The 13,586-nt window shown below is 44.8% G+C and overlaps 1 protein-coding gene across 1 annotated transcript in view; it reads left to right on the forward strand.

Moving 5' to 3' along the window:
- The first annotated feature begins 685 nt into the window (after nt 1-685).
- The window catches only part of SMPDL3B (sphingomyelin phosphodiesterase acid like 3B), an 82,379-nt gene continuing 69,478 nt past the window's right edge, over nt 686-13,586 (forward strand). The window contains exon 1 of the mRNA XM_044287903.1: nt 686-1,196. The gene's annotated coding sequence lies outside the window, so the exon portion shown is untranslated. The remainder of the gene's footprint in view (nt 1,197-13,586) is intronic.

The following is a 13,586-nucleotide window of genomic DNA, read 5'->3' on the forward strand; positions in this document are numbered from 1 at the left end:
TGCCAATGGAACTGGTTCTCTTGCATTTGTTGATGATGTGACTGACAAAAGCAGCAGGATGAATTCTGAAGTGTTTCGGGCAATATTATCTGCTCATATTCAGCCAAATGCTTCAGAATTCATTGGGCGGCGCTTCACAGTGCAGATGGACAATGACCCAAAGCATACTGCAAAAGCAACCAAAGAGGTTTTTAAGGGAAAGAAGTGGAATGTTATGCAATGGCCAAGTCAATCACCTGACCTGAATCCGATTGAACATGCATTTCACTTGCTGAAGGGAAAATGCCCCGAGAACAAGCAGCAACTGAAGACAGTTGCAGTAGAGGCCTGGCAGAGCAACACCAGGCATGAAACCCAACGCCTGGTGATGTCTATGCGTTCCAGACTTCAGGCTGTAATTGACTGCAAAGGATTTGCAACCAAGTATTAAAAAGTGAAAGTTTAATTTATGATTATTATTCTCTCCCATTACTTTTGGTTCCTTAACAAGTGGGAGGCACGTATGCAAACTGTTGTAATTCCTACACCGTTTACCTGATTTGGATGTAAATACCCTCAAATTAAAGCTGACAGTCTGCAGTTAAAGCACATCTTGTTTCATTTCAAATCCATTGTGGTGGTGTATAGAGCCAAAAATGTTAGAATTGTGTCGATGTCCCAATATTTATTGACCTGATTATCCCACTATGAACTTCAGAAGTTATTTGTGGCTGCAGCCACTGTACAAGATATGCCATATTACATGGTACACTGGGTTCTCTAGTGCTGAAGCCACTCTTTGCTGTTGCGTTCTGACCTATCTAACACAGATTGGTCCAGGGCAGTGCTGGCTGTGGCATTGTCTGTGAAGGTTGGCGTTCATCCAGGTCATGGTATATCAGTAGTAAGTCAGAAATGAATTTGTATATTTATTTATCTTTAAACTTTGCAAGTCTTCAGACTGGCTTTCTTAATTTTTAATTGAGAGAGCCAGTTGGAGGACTAGCAAAGCTTTGCACATATAGTGTGCTGCTCCTAGTAACCTCTGTGTGCATTAAGCAACCAATGAGAGGAGGAGCATACACAGCTATATGTATTACCTAATCAAGGCCTTTGGGCTGGGTAGGGCAAACGTGCACAAGACTGTTCCTCCACAGATAATAGGAGCACATCCACGCTTGAAGGTGCCATTCCTTCAAGAACTGAAGCACACAGAGGTAACTAAGATCAGCACACTATATGTGCAGGGTCTGCTCTCCTGAATATAGATGCCAATACAGCATAGGTAGGTTTAGAGTAGGACCTGCCTGACTGAGACCACCGTGCTGCGGGTAGGTGGGCACAGATGTGTTTTGATAAAAGTATATAGGCTGAGAGTCTCTGATTTTATCATCACAGAGTGAGGGTTTAGTCCATATATAATGTTTGCATCTTTTGTGTTAGTACCGTATATACTCTAGTATAAGCCGAGGCCCCTAATTTTACCCCCAAAAAATGGGAAAAATTATTGACTCGAGTATAAGACTAGGGTGGGAAATGCAGCATATGTGGGGGATCTGTGGAGGACACTTATGGGGACCTGTGGATGGCACTGTTATGGGGTGGATCTGTGGAGGACGCTGTTATAGGGGATATCTGCTATGACACATAGGGCCATGAGGGGGGGGCAGCATAAGACATATAGCATCTTATGCTGGTCCCCCTCATGGCCCTATGTGTCCCCTAGTGTCCTAAACTGCGCACATAACTGCCTTTGCGTGTAAAGTGTTACTCCTGTGTAAAACAAACAATCTCTCTCCTATCGATAACAGGTCCGGCTGTACTCACTGTCACGATGAATGCACTACAGCGAGCGGGAGCTGGCTGGTCGGCGCGTGACTGACATCACTTAGTAACGCTCCTCCCACTTCAGGAAGCAGGAGCGTTACTAAGTGACGTCAGTCACGCGCCGGCCGGGCCGCTCGCTGCAGTGGCATTTTCGGGTCGGCCAAATCGAGACTCGAGTATAAGACGAGGGGGCTTTTTTTCGTCTTATACTCGCGTATATACGGTACATTATTTTCTGCGATTTATTTATTTATAAATGTAGCTGACATCCGCATATTCGATTATCGTGCGGGATGTTTTGCATCTTTTTAGTTTTTTTCTTCCCCCTCAGAACTGATCCTATAGTTTTCTATGGGATCCTTCTAATACATCCAGTGGATCAGTTATGGTGGATGCCAAATAGGGCTGGACAGGAAAATTCTGCATGCTTAGTTTTTCTGTCCAGTGCGATCAGTGGAGAGATATTGGATCTATGCAGTGAAGTGTCGTGCATATATATATCAGCTATTTTAGGCCAGGAACTAGACACAACTATGTTTGAAAAGGCTACACAGGCATGAGGTGCACCAGACAGCCACACTGTTCTTCCATGGGTCTTAGGTGCCGTGTCTCAAGCTCTGTCAGGCACCGACTGTGTTTCCTACTTCAATAGTCTGTGTATGTTCAATAGTCAGACAGGGTGTGGGAATAATACACTGGCAAAAAGTCACATTGAAAAATAAATTTCTATTTCTCCTATGACTTGGTGCCTAGATATTTTTTATAAGGATGATGTACACCATCATCTGACTATGCATGCACATGACCATTTTGAGGTGGGGGGGGGGGAGGTGGAAGAAATCCCTAAAAGCTTCTTTCATGTGGGCCCTCTTGTGGCATTTTGCATGACACATGCGGCAAAGAAATTATGTATTATAGATGTTGCCAAATACAATAGACAGCATGCTACAGGGTGGATATATGTGAATAAGCCCTTGGGGTCCATTCACACGTCCGTATGTATTTTGCGGATCCGCAAAACACGGACACTAGCAGTGTGCGATCCGCATTTTGCGGACCGCACATTGCCGGCACTCTCATAGATAATGCCTTTTCTTGTCCGCAATTGTGGACAAGAATAGGACATGTTCTATTTTTTTGTGGAACGGTTTTGTGGAACGGAGGTGTGTATGCGGACAGCACATTCTGGCCCTATTAAAAAGGAATGGGTCCGCACCTGTGCCGCAAAATTGCGGAACGGATGCGGACCCATTTTGTGGACATGTGAATGGACCATTATGCGTTTTTTTTTATTAAACCTACCCAGTGTTTGTCCCTCCAGTCTAGTCACAGTATTCCTTTTTTAACCCCTTAGTGACCACCAATATGCCTTTTTGCGGCGGTCACTTAAGGGCTTTAGGCTGGGCCGCCACATTTCATGGTGGTCCAGTCTAAGCACTGCATGGGTCCACCGGGGGCTTGGCTCTCGCATGAGAGATGCGTTCCTGCTCTAACAGTCCAGATGGGCAGGAGTGCCAATCTAGGTTGTTTAACCTGGAGGCTCTTTGCTGCACACACTGCCCCACTTTATGCAGCAATCTGATGATGTGCAGTCAACCTCCTCTGACTGACTGCTAACACTATGCACTGGCACCTAGTCTGTTGGGCTTTCCTGTGGCTTCATTATAGATCAGAGCTGCCAGCACACAGTAGTAATGTCCAGAGGCCCCCCCATGTGCCCCTTCAGTTTCCATGCCTAGATATGCCCCCGGTCAGCAATTATGCCCATATGTGCTCCCCTCACAGTAGCTATGCCCAGATATGTTCCTCCTCACAGTAGTTCTGCCAAGATATGTGCCCCCTTAGTTGATATATCAAAATGTGTTCCCCCTCACAGTTATCTCAAGATATTTGCCCTCCTTCACAGTGGATATGTGCCCCCTCATAGTAGATATGCCCAGATGTGCCATCTTCACAGTAATGATGTCCAGATTTGTGCCTCTTCATAGTAGATATGCCCAGGTATGTGCCCCCTTCACAGAAAGTGGAAAAAAAAAAAAAAACGTAAATACTCACCTAGTTCCTCCCATTTTCTGCGCTCCCTAGCAGCAGGATACTGTAACAGACTGTGCTGCTGTGTAGGAGGCTGGGCTGATTCCCAGCCTGCCCCGCTCCTCCTACACAGACCAGCAGTGCAATGTCTGAGGACTTTGTGCTACTGCTGCTCTGGAGGGCCGGCGGCTGAATGATGTACAGGGAGCAAACTGCTCACTGCTTCACCATTACAATCATCTGTGCTGTGGGTTCCCCCAGGAGCAGTGGGCCCGGGTATGCCAGGTGCTGATGCCAGCCCTGCCCAAGCCCTCTATATCTCACCGCAGCACCCTGGTTCATGTTGCCCACTGCCCATGGATTCCATCTGTAAACTGTGGCCACCAGAGGTCGACCCTCACTTTTTCCAAAAGCGTAAATATTATTTACTTTTTACTCACTACGAAATAAGGTCTTGTTCACATTTCCATTTGACATGTGTGAAAAGAAATCAGTGCGTTTCATCCATGAAGATATGTGTTTGGTCCGTGTCCATTTTGTTCCCTCTGTGTGTCATCTGTAGTCCATGCACACTGCTCAGCTGAATATTTATTAATTTCCAGAGCATTTTCTATGTGGTCGGTGAAAAATCGACCAAAGAAGGATGCCATAAAAAAGTTATGGCCAGAAATCAACCCAGTGTCTTAAAGGGTTGTCTCACTTCAGCAAGTGGCATTTATCATGTAGAGAAATTTAAAACAAGGCACTTACTAATGTATTGGGATTGTCCATATTGCCTCTTTTGCTGGCTTGAATTATTTTTTCGTTGCATTATACACTGCCTGTTTCCATGGTTACAACCACCCTTCAGTCCAGCAGAGGTGGTTGTGCTTGCACATTATAGGAAAAAAACATTGGCCTTTCTGGTGGCTGGGGCTGTAGGAGAGCAGTCAGGCTGATGATTATTCCTATAATGTCCACGGCCACCCTTGCTGGATTGTAGGGTGGTCATAGCCGTGGAAACAAGAAGTGTATAATGTGATGGGGAAAAATAGCTTAAACCAGCAAAGCAGGCAATATGGATAATCACAATAAATTAGTAAGTGCCTTGTATTAACTTTCTCTACATGATAAATGCCAGTTGTTGAAATTACACAACCCCTTAGGCCTCATGCACACGGCCGTGTTTCACAGCCGTGTGCGGGCCGTGGAACCGCGGCCTGGATCCCTCCTGAGAGCAGGAGCGCACGGCGTCACTGGTTGCTATGACGCCGTGCCCTCCCTGCTGCCGGCACAGTACAGTAATACACTGGTATAGATCATACCAGTGTATTACTGTATTGCGGCGGCAGCAGGGAGCGCACGGCGTCATAGCAACCAGTGACGCCGTGCGCTCCTGCTCTCAGGAGGGATCCAGGCCGCGGTTCCACGGCCCGCACACGGCTGTGAAACACGGCCGTGTGCATGAGGCCTTAAAGGGTACTTTCACACTAGCGGCAGGACTGATTCGACAGGCTGTTCACCCTGTCGGATCCGCCCTGTCCCCATTGGCTATAATGGGGATGGGGGTGGAGCTCCGGCGCAGCACAGATAAAAGGCCGCCGGACTAAAAGTACTGCATGTCAGACTTTTTGGTCTGGCGGCCTCTCGCCATGCTGCGCGGGAGCTCCGCCCCGTCTCCATGCTGCGCGGGAGCTCCGCCCCATCTCCGTGGTGGCACGGCGAAATAGCAGCAGGATGGATCCGACAGGGTGAACAGCCTGACGGATCCATCCTGCCGCTAGTGTGAAAGTACCCTAAGGCCTCTTTCACACGGGCGTCATGGAATTAGGCTGGATAAGATGCGGATGCACGATTTTTTTTCCTGCGCGAGTGCAAAACATTTTAGTGCGTTTTGCACGTGCGTGAGAAAAATCTGCATGTTTGGTACCCAAACCCGAGCTTCTTCACAGAAGTTCGGGTTTGGGTTAGGTGTCGTGTAGATTGTATTATTTTCCCTTATAACATGGTTAAAGGGAAAATAGCATGCTTAGTAAAAGAGGGCTGGAGGGGTTAAAAATGTTTTAAAAATAATAATTTTACTCACCTTAATCCACTTGTTCGCGCAGCCCGGCTTCTCTTCTTTCTTCAGGACCTGGGTAAAGGACCTTTGATGACATCACTGCGCTCATCACATGGTCCATCACCATGGTGATGGATCATGTGATGGACCATGTGATGAGCACAGTGACGTCACCACAGGTCCTTTTCCTCCTACACAGCAAAGAAGAGAAGTCGGGCTGCGCGAACAAGTGGATTAAGGTGAGTTAAATTTATTTATTTTAACCCCTCCATCCCCATTTTACTAAGCATTCTGTATTAAGAATGCTATTATTTTCCCTTATGCTATCAATGCTGCTATTAATCGTGAAAATCACCGCTCGTGCACAGCTCCATAGAAATGAATGGGTCCGGATTCAGTGCAGGTGCAATGCGTTCACCTCACGCATTGCACCCACGCGGAAATCTCGCCTGTGAAAGAGGCCTAAGACACTGGGTTAATTTCTAGCCATACCTTTTTTTTTTTTTTTTCTGTCAGTGTTGCTGTATGAGAGCTTGTTTTTTGCAGGGGCGTTTTTTGGGAGTGGTATATTGTGTGGTAGTAGTATACTAATTGGAGGGCTTTGTGTCACTGTTTGGAACGATAATAAAACCTTAGACTAGGAGGTGGTATACAAAGTTGCTGGTTGCTACTGACTGTGGCAGAATAGCTGTGCTCCATTATAGCTGTAGACATCTACTATATGGATAATGGCTAGAAAATAAGCAACAAAACTACATTTACAAATAACTGTGGGTTCACACTAGCGTTATGGAGTCCGTTATGGCTTTCCGTTAAATCAGGGTTATAACGGAATCCATAAGACGGAAGGACGGATCTGTTTTGCTGCCTATAGACTTGCATTATGACAGGATGCAAAACGGATGCCTTTAAAAGGCATTCCGTTCTAATAGAAGTCTATGGCAATCAAAACGGATCTGTTGACTGGACTTTGTTTTCCGTCTTGCATAACAGGACCCAGACGGATCCGTTATGTTTTCCTATAGACTTCTATTAGGACGGAGCAAAACGGCCTCTTAAAGGCTTCCGTTTTGCATTCCATCCTATGGATTCCGTTATGTTCCGTTATAACGGAAAGCCATAACAGACTCCATATTGCAAGTGTGAACCCACCCTAAAGCAATTTTCACACTTGCGTTTTGGCTTTCCGTTTGTGAGATCCATTCAGGGCTCTCACAAGCGGTCCAAAACGGATCAGTTTTGCCCTAATGCATTCTAAATGTAAAAGGATCCTATCAGAATGCATCAGTTTGCCGCCGTTCCGTCTCTATTCAGCTGTGGAGGCGGACACCAAAACGCTGCCTGCACACAATGCAAGTCAATGGGGACGGATCCGTTTTCTATGACACAATCTGGCATCTCCCATTGACTTTCAATGTAGTCAAGACAGAGCAGTCTTGGCTATGTTACAAATAATACAAATGGATCCGTTCATGACTGATGCATGCGGTTGTACTATTGTAACGGATCTGTTTTTGCAGATCCATGACGGGTCCACCTAAAACGCGAGTGTGAAAGTAGCCTAATCTAACAATGCTGAGCGATGGGGAAATTAGGTTAGGTGTGGCTGGCTATTAAGGAGTTGCAGAAGACAGATTTGTTACAGTATATTATAGTATCATGTTGTATCAGATATTTTGGTAGTGTTTGGACCATTGCTTTTATTCTATTTTGAAAGGCCAGCACTAGGTCAGTAATAGGAGATGGTTGGTGATGGCATCACTAATCTTGATTACATGTGTATCGGGTGCACCAAGCTTTTTTATTTATTTTTGGTCTCATTAAACTGCTATGATTCAATAAAAAAGCTGATCCCTCCTTCTAAGACCTGTAGGTTTTACTGTAATGATGTTAATGAACCATTTCCTGCACAGACACCAGTATGTTAGTGCACTATGCTGTACAAGCCATCATACATCTATGTCAACTGTAATAAAAAATAATAAAGTATCCTGGGGTCCCAAAATTGTTGTGTAATGAATCTTTGTGATCAGGTGGAACTTGTTAATGTATTTTACAACATATCTTGGAGTCAAAGCATTTAGATGTCTCAATGTCTAGAGTTCACGATGACAAGCATACAGTACATTTCCTACCACGTCTGCTGTTGAGAGTGTGGATGAGCGCAATTCCCCACCTCTATTGCTAAACACTGACGGGATCTGCAGTGATCGAGTTACAATGTACTGCTGAATTTAGTAGTCAGAAATTACTGTCTGGGAAAGAGTAGGTCTTTATAGGTACACTTACGTGCAGCAGATGTTACAGAAATTCATTGGGCATGAGTCGTGGGCTTTTTTTTACCTTCTGATTGATTGCAATCTCTGTATGCAGAGTCGCACATGGAAGGCATACATGTCTGCGCTAATGCCACAGGGGGCTGAGCTAAAGGCTCATGAGTCCTGGTGCAAGAGTTCAGCTTGGGCCCCCCTTCCCTATAGGGCAGGAGTGCACCTAGCCTGTCTGCTGCCTGAGGTTAAATTCCCAATCTAACCCCTTCCATTCACCCCTACTTTTAAATTCATATTTGAAAACATTACACACAGCTCTTCAAAATATACAGGGTAATACAGCGCCACATACATTCAGTGACATTCTCTTTCCTCATCGTCTCCATTCAGACCAGATGGCCATGATGATTTCTATCAGCCATCTCTTCTCCCTTCAGATTTTGATGAACAGGCATCTTCGTTTCCTACTTTTCCATCATCCTCTCCACCTTCTCAACACCCCATCCTGCCACACCAAATAGTATGCCCCCTGTGCTCCCCAATACTATACTCCACAAACAGTCGCCCTGAAATACTAGTCCCACACAGATAGTTTCCCCTTCAATAATAATTACCACACAGTGCCCTAAAAAATAATTGAGCCCAGCAAATAGTGCCCCTGACACTAGTAATGCCACAAACAAAATGTCCCCCCAAAAAAATTGTGCTGAGCTGATACTGCCAGGGTACCCCCAACAGTAATAGTGCACCCAAACCAATAGAAATAGTGCAACCAATAGAAATAATCTGCCAGAGTGCATAGTGTTAACAATGCCCCCATGGTGTCCATACTAGTAATCATGTTCCCCATAGCCCCCTAATACGAATACTTCTCTTTATAATGTGTGCTGCTAGAAAAATGCCTCCTAATATGTGCAAGTACAAAAATACCCCCTTATAATAAGCACCAGTACAAAAAATACCCCCTTATAATATCCACCAGTACAAAAACAAATGCCCCTTTATAATGTGTGCAAGTGCAAAAATATCCTCTTTAGTGTTAGCTAGTACAAAAAATACCCCTTTATAATATGTGCCAGTACATATCAGATCAGAACCCCATATCAGACTTTAAATCAGACCGCCTTTAGACCTCCATGTCAGAACCCCAAATCAGACCCCAATTTTAACAGCAAAACAAACCAATATTTATTACCCTGATTTTGGTATTTGGGCGCCATGTCACATTAGAAGAGACCCTGAGAAACCCCTATAGTGGAAATCCCTAAAAAGTGACACTTTTCTCAGAGCTCTTCTGAGCTGAAGTCACTGTATCATGGTGATCTATGAGGCTGTTAGTCCCAGCCCAACCTCCAAATCCCAAAAATCACGTAGACCATTTATAATAAAAAATACACAAAAGGGACACATTTACTGAGATGGCCTTTCATGGCGATCTTAGTTTCCCCCGCTTGCGCTACCATTAGATTTTTCAAATTTATGACAAAGCAGGTGCCCGTCATAAATTACCGTAGTCATCTATGGCATTGCTTGTGCCTGGCAAGAAAACTATGCCAGCCCCTAGCTGGTGTAGTTTTTCACCAACATTTACGCCTGTTTAAATGTTAGTAAATTTGTCAGAACTCTGGCACAGCCCCCGACATGCCCCCACTCTGCACCCATTCCATCTGGCTACCGAGCGCAGTGTGAAACCATCCGTAAATATTGTCTCACAGCTGGTTGAAAAAAAGTGACCGAGAAGTGTGCCGGGAGTGGGGCAATAGTCGTGGTCCGTACCAGCTTTCTTCTGGTATCTTATTTTTACTTCTTTGTATCTTGTGATGTGCCACTCCGCTTTATTCTAATGATCCTCAGCGGTGTTCTGTTTATTTGTTTATAAGGTGAGGTGGGAGCTGTTGCATCTTTTGTCCACAAGGAGTCCCTGCTGTTCTAAATTTTCATCTTTGCGTGGTCAATTTTATTGTGTTTTTATAGTATTTGATCAATAAAGATTTTAGGGGTCTTTTATTATCCAGAAATATGCCTATATTAGGCGTACTTTTGACTCGATTGCATCGCAATCTGTGACTTTATCCCTCTCACGCCAAGTCTAAAACAAGTTGGTGTGATGGGGAAGAGGACCGGCCAGCAGGCCCATATCATTCATAATTTTCTATGCCTGTTTTAGGCATAGAAAATGGTCTAAACGTAAGCCAGTTAGGAAGCTGTCATACATTTAGACTGTGGCTGGATGCGCCGAAGGTATGTAAAGGCCTGCGCCTTTTGTGTATTTTTACTTATAAATGGCTTACATGATTTTTTGGGGATTTGTGCTTGTAGACAATTATCTTAGGTCTAGGTAGTTTTCACTGTTCTGTACCCCAGCATCATTTGACTATGTGACTGGAACTCTATGGTGCATCACGAGTTCGGGTCACACAAGCCACAGTCAGTTTGGAGCATGTCTAAGCAAGTCACATGAAGTGTATTTCACTCTCTGAGCATGTTGTGAAAAATTGCATAAAAAAAAATAAAAAAAAAAAGAATGAAACCTTGATATCTAAAATACACTCTCTTTTACACTATTTACCAGTGTCATATGTGGGGGAAAAATATGAACACAATTGATTAATTATATGTAACTAGGACAGACACTCTACACTTGAAACCAGCCAGAGAGAATGTATCCTTAGATGAGTAGTTAATATTTGACAACTACATTCACGATAGATAAAACCAGTTCAAGAACATAATTAACCCCTTCCTGACATATGACGTACTAATATGTCATGGAAGTCAGTGACTTCCCGCATCTTGACGTAATAGTATGTCATGGTGATCGGTGCCGATGCCAGCAGATTAACTCTTCTATGCCGCGGTCAGAACTGAACTGGTCCTTAAAAACTGGGTTTTAGAAATTTTCTCAGAATGGCTTGGGTATTCCAAAGCTATTACCACATAAAGTGACACATGTCAGATTTGCAGAAAATTGCCCGGGCAGAAGGTCGAAAACTGGCCTGGGGTAAAAGGGGTTAAAAACAAATGGCTTGAGTAAATATAATAACGGTTCACATTCTTGTCACTTTGGCAATGGTGCTCTGTCAAATTGACTCACCCCGTATAGTATAACAATTAACTGTATGTAGCCAATGAGGATATATATTTTTATATAGATATTTATCATAACACAGTTACATTAACAATTTGCATAAAATCTCTTTAGAAAAATAATATAAAACTGTAAAAATAGATCAGCTGAAGGAATAAAAAAAGAATGAAAATAAATAAAAAACTAAATATACCACATTCAATGGCAATATCACACTGTAGGTTGTATGGGCAATAGGTCAACTGGACGCTTATTGAACAGCAGAGAATGATAGCATTATGTGAGTGTTAGCCAGTACATTCCAGAACTGTAAAGGTTACATAGCATCATAAATCAATATAATGCTATGCAACCCCGGCAGTGCTGGAAGTGTAAGCCGTGTACCGGGGTGGGCTCCCCAGGATACAGCGAAGTCACAGACAAGAAAAGCGACACTAACACCAGCTTTATATGCAAGAACAGAAACTTTACTTTAACAATAGTGAAAACACAACAATATAAGTATACACCGACTAAGTTATACCCCAGGCCCACAGTCACCGTCCCTGTCCGAGGGACAAGCCTAGCCCGATGGCGCATACAGCAGAGTCTGCAAGTCGTGCTGTGCCGCTAAAGAGGACAGACCTAGCCGGTGGTGGACGCAGCAGAGCCTGCAAGTCAAATACTGCGCCTCAGTCCAGTACAGTAAGGCCTAGCAAAACGTATAACCCTAACTACTATAAGGCCTAGGCTAGTCTCTGTTACTTCAGGCGCCACACAGTAGAATACAATCAGTAACCAGGTGTACTGACCTGCGTCCGGGATGGCCATCAAGCTCTCAGCAACCGTGCGGCCTTGCTTGATAATAAAACTGCCCACACTGTACACTGCCTTCCTGGAACAATCTCTCTTTCAAAGAGCTGGATCCGGTAAGGGGACAACAGCTAATCTCCTCTGCGTGTCCATTCACTCCTGGACTTCTGCAAGCCAGGATGGAATCGGATTCAGTCTCTCAAAGAACAGTGCTTCCACCATGTCAGATCAGCACTTCCTGGTTTTAGTAGCAGCAAGCATGAGTCATCATCTGCTTTACATATGCAGATCCCAGAGTGTGCTGCCTGTGCTGCAAAACAGTGGCCTCCAGTGCCCGGAATGCCAAATGACAGCTCCAATACAAATTAAACATGAACATTATACAGGCAGAGTTTATCCACAATCTCACAGAAGTTCAGGACAGGAGCTGCACTGTGAGTCCAGAGCGTGACACTCGCTCGTGTGAAACCAGCCTAAGAGATGGTCATGTGACCATATTTCTAAAGGTTTTCAACGTATCCTGTGTAATCTATTCCTAGGTTATCAGAGATTATGGTTGTGTTATGGCTCTAGCTTTGATTTGCAGCAAAAACCTGCAACAAAATCAAGATGTACTAAAATGCCCAAAGACATAAATGCAGGAATGTATGGCTGGAAGCTAATCCGTGGCCCCATGCAGTTTTCGTAGTGTTCTGCCTGAAGCAAGAGGCTACCTCTTATTGCTTCTGCAGTCTATTGCCAATTAGGCTGGGTTCACACCTGAGCGTTTTACAGTGCGTTCCTACGTGCTGTAAAACGCTCAACAAGGAGAAACCAATGCTTCCCTATCGGCATGGTTCTCACCTGGGCGTTTTACAGCGCGTACGATCGCGCTGTAAAACGCCCGATGCCCCAAGAAGTACATGAGCTTCTTTGGGGCGTCTTGTCGCGCGTTCCCGTACATAGACTTTCGGGAACACGCGACAATGGGCGTTCGCTTGTCTCTGTATGCGCGATTGTAAACGCTGGTACAATCGCGCATACAGAGTGCTCCATTGCAAACGCTCAGGTGTGAACCCAGCGTTAGTGACTATTCTGGGGATCCCTTAGGCCTCATTCACACATATGTGGATTTTCACGGACCACTGTCCGTGAAAACCCGTCCTGTTGAGTGCACGAGCACACAGCGTCATTGGTTGCTATGACGCCATGCGCTTCGTGCCGCCGCTGTACAGTTATACACTGGTATGATCTATATGAGTGTATTACTGTACAGCGGCACCACTAAGCGCATGGCGTCATAGCAACCAATGACCCAGTGCACTCGTGCACTCAGCAGGATGGCAGGCCAGGTAGAAAATCCACGTATGTGTGAATGAGATCTTAGATTCCACACCCCAGTCTATCCAGCACAAAACCATTTGCAGCCTAAGGCTTCATGCACACGACCGTTCCGTTTTTTGCGGTCCGCAAATTGCGGATCTGCAAAACACAGAAGCCACCCGTGTGCCTTTCCGCAATTTGTGGAACGGAACAGGCGGACCATTGTAGAAATACCTATTCTTGTCAGCAAAACGGA

This window comes from Bufo gargarizans, chromosome 3, assembly GCF_014858855.1.
Source record: "Bufo gargarizans isolate SCDJY-AF-19 chromosome 3, ASM1485885v1, whole genome shotgun sequence".
NCBI lineage: Eukaryota > Metazoa > Chordata > Amphibia > Anura > Bufonidae > Bufo > Bufo gargarizans.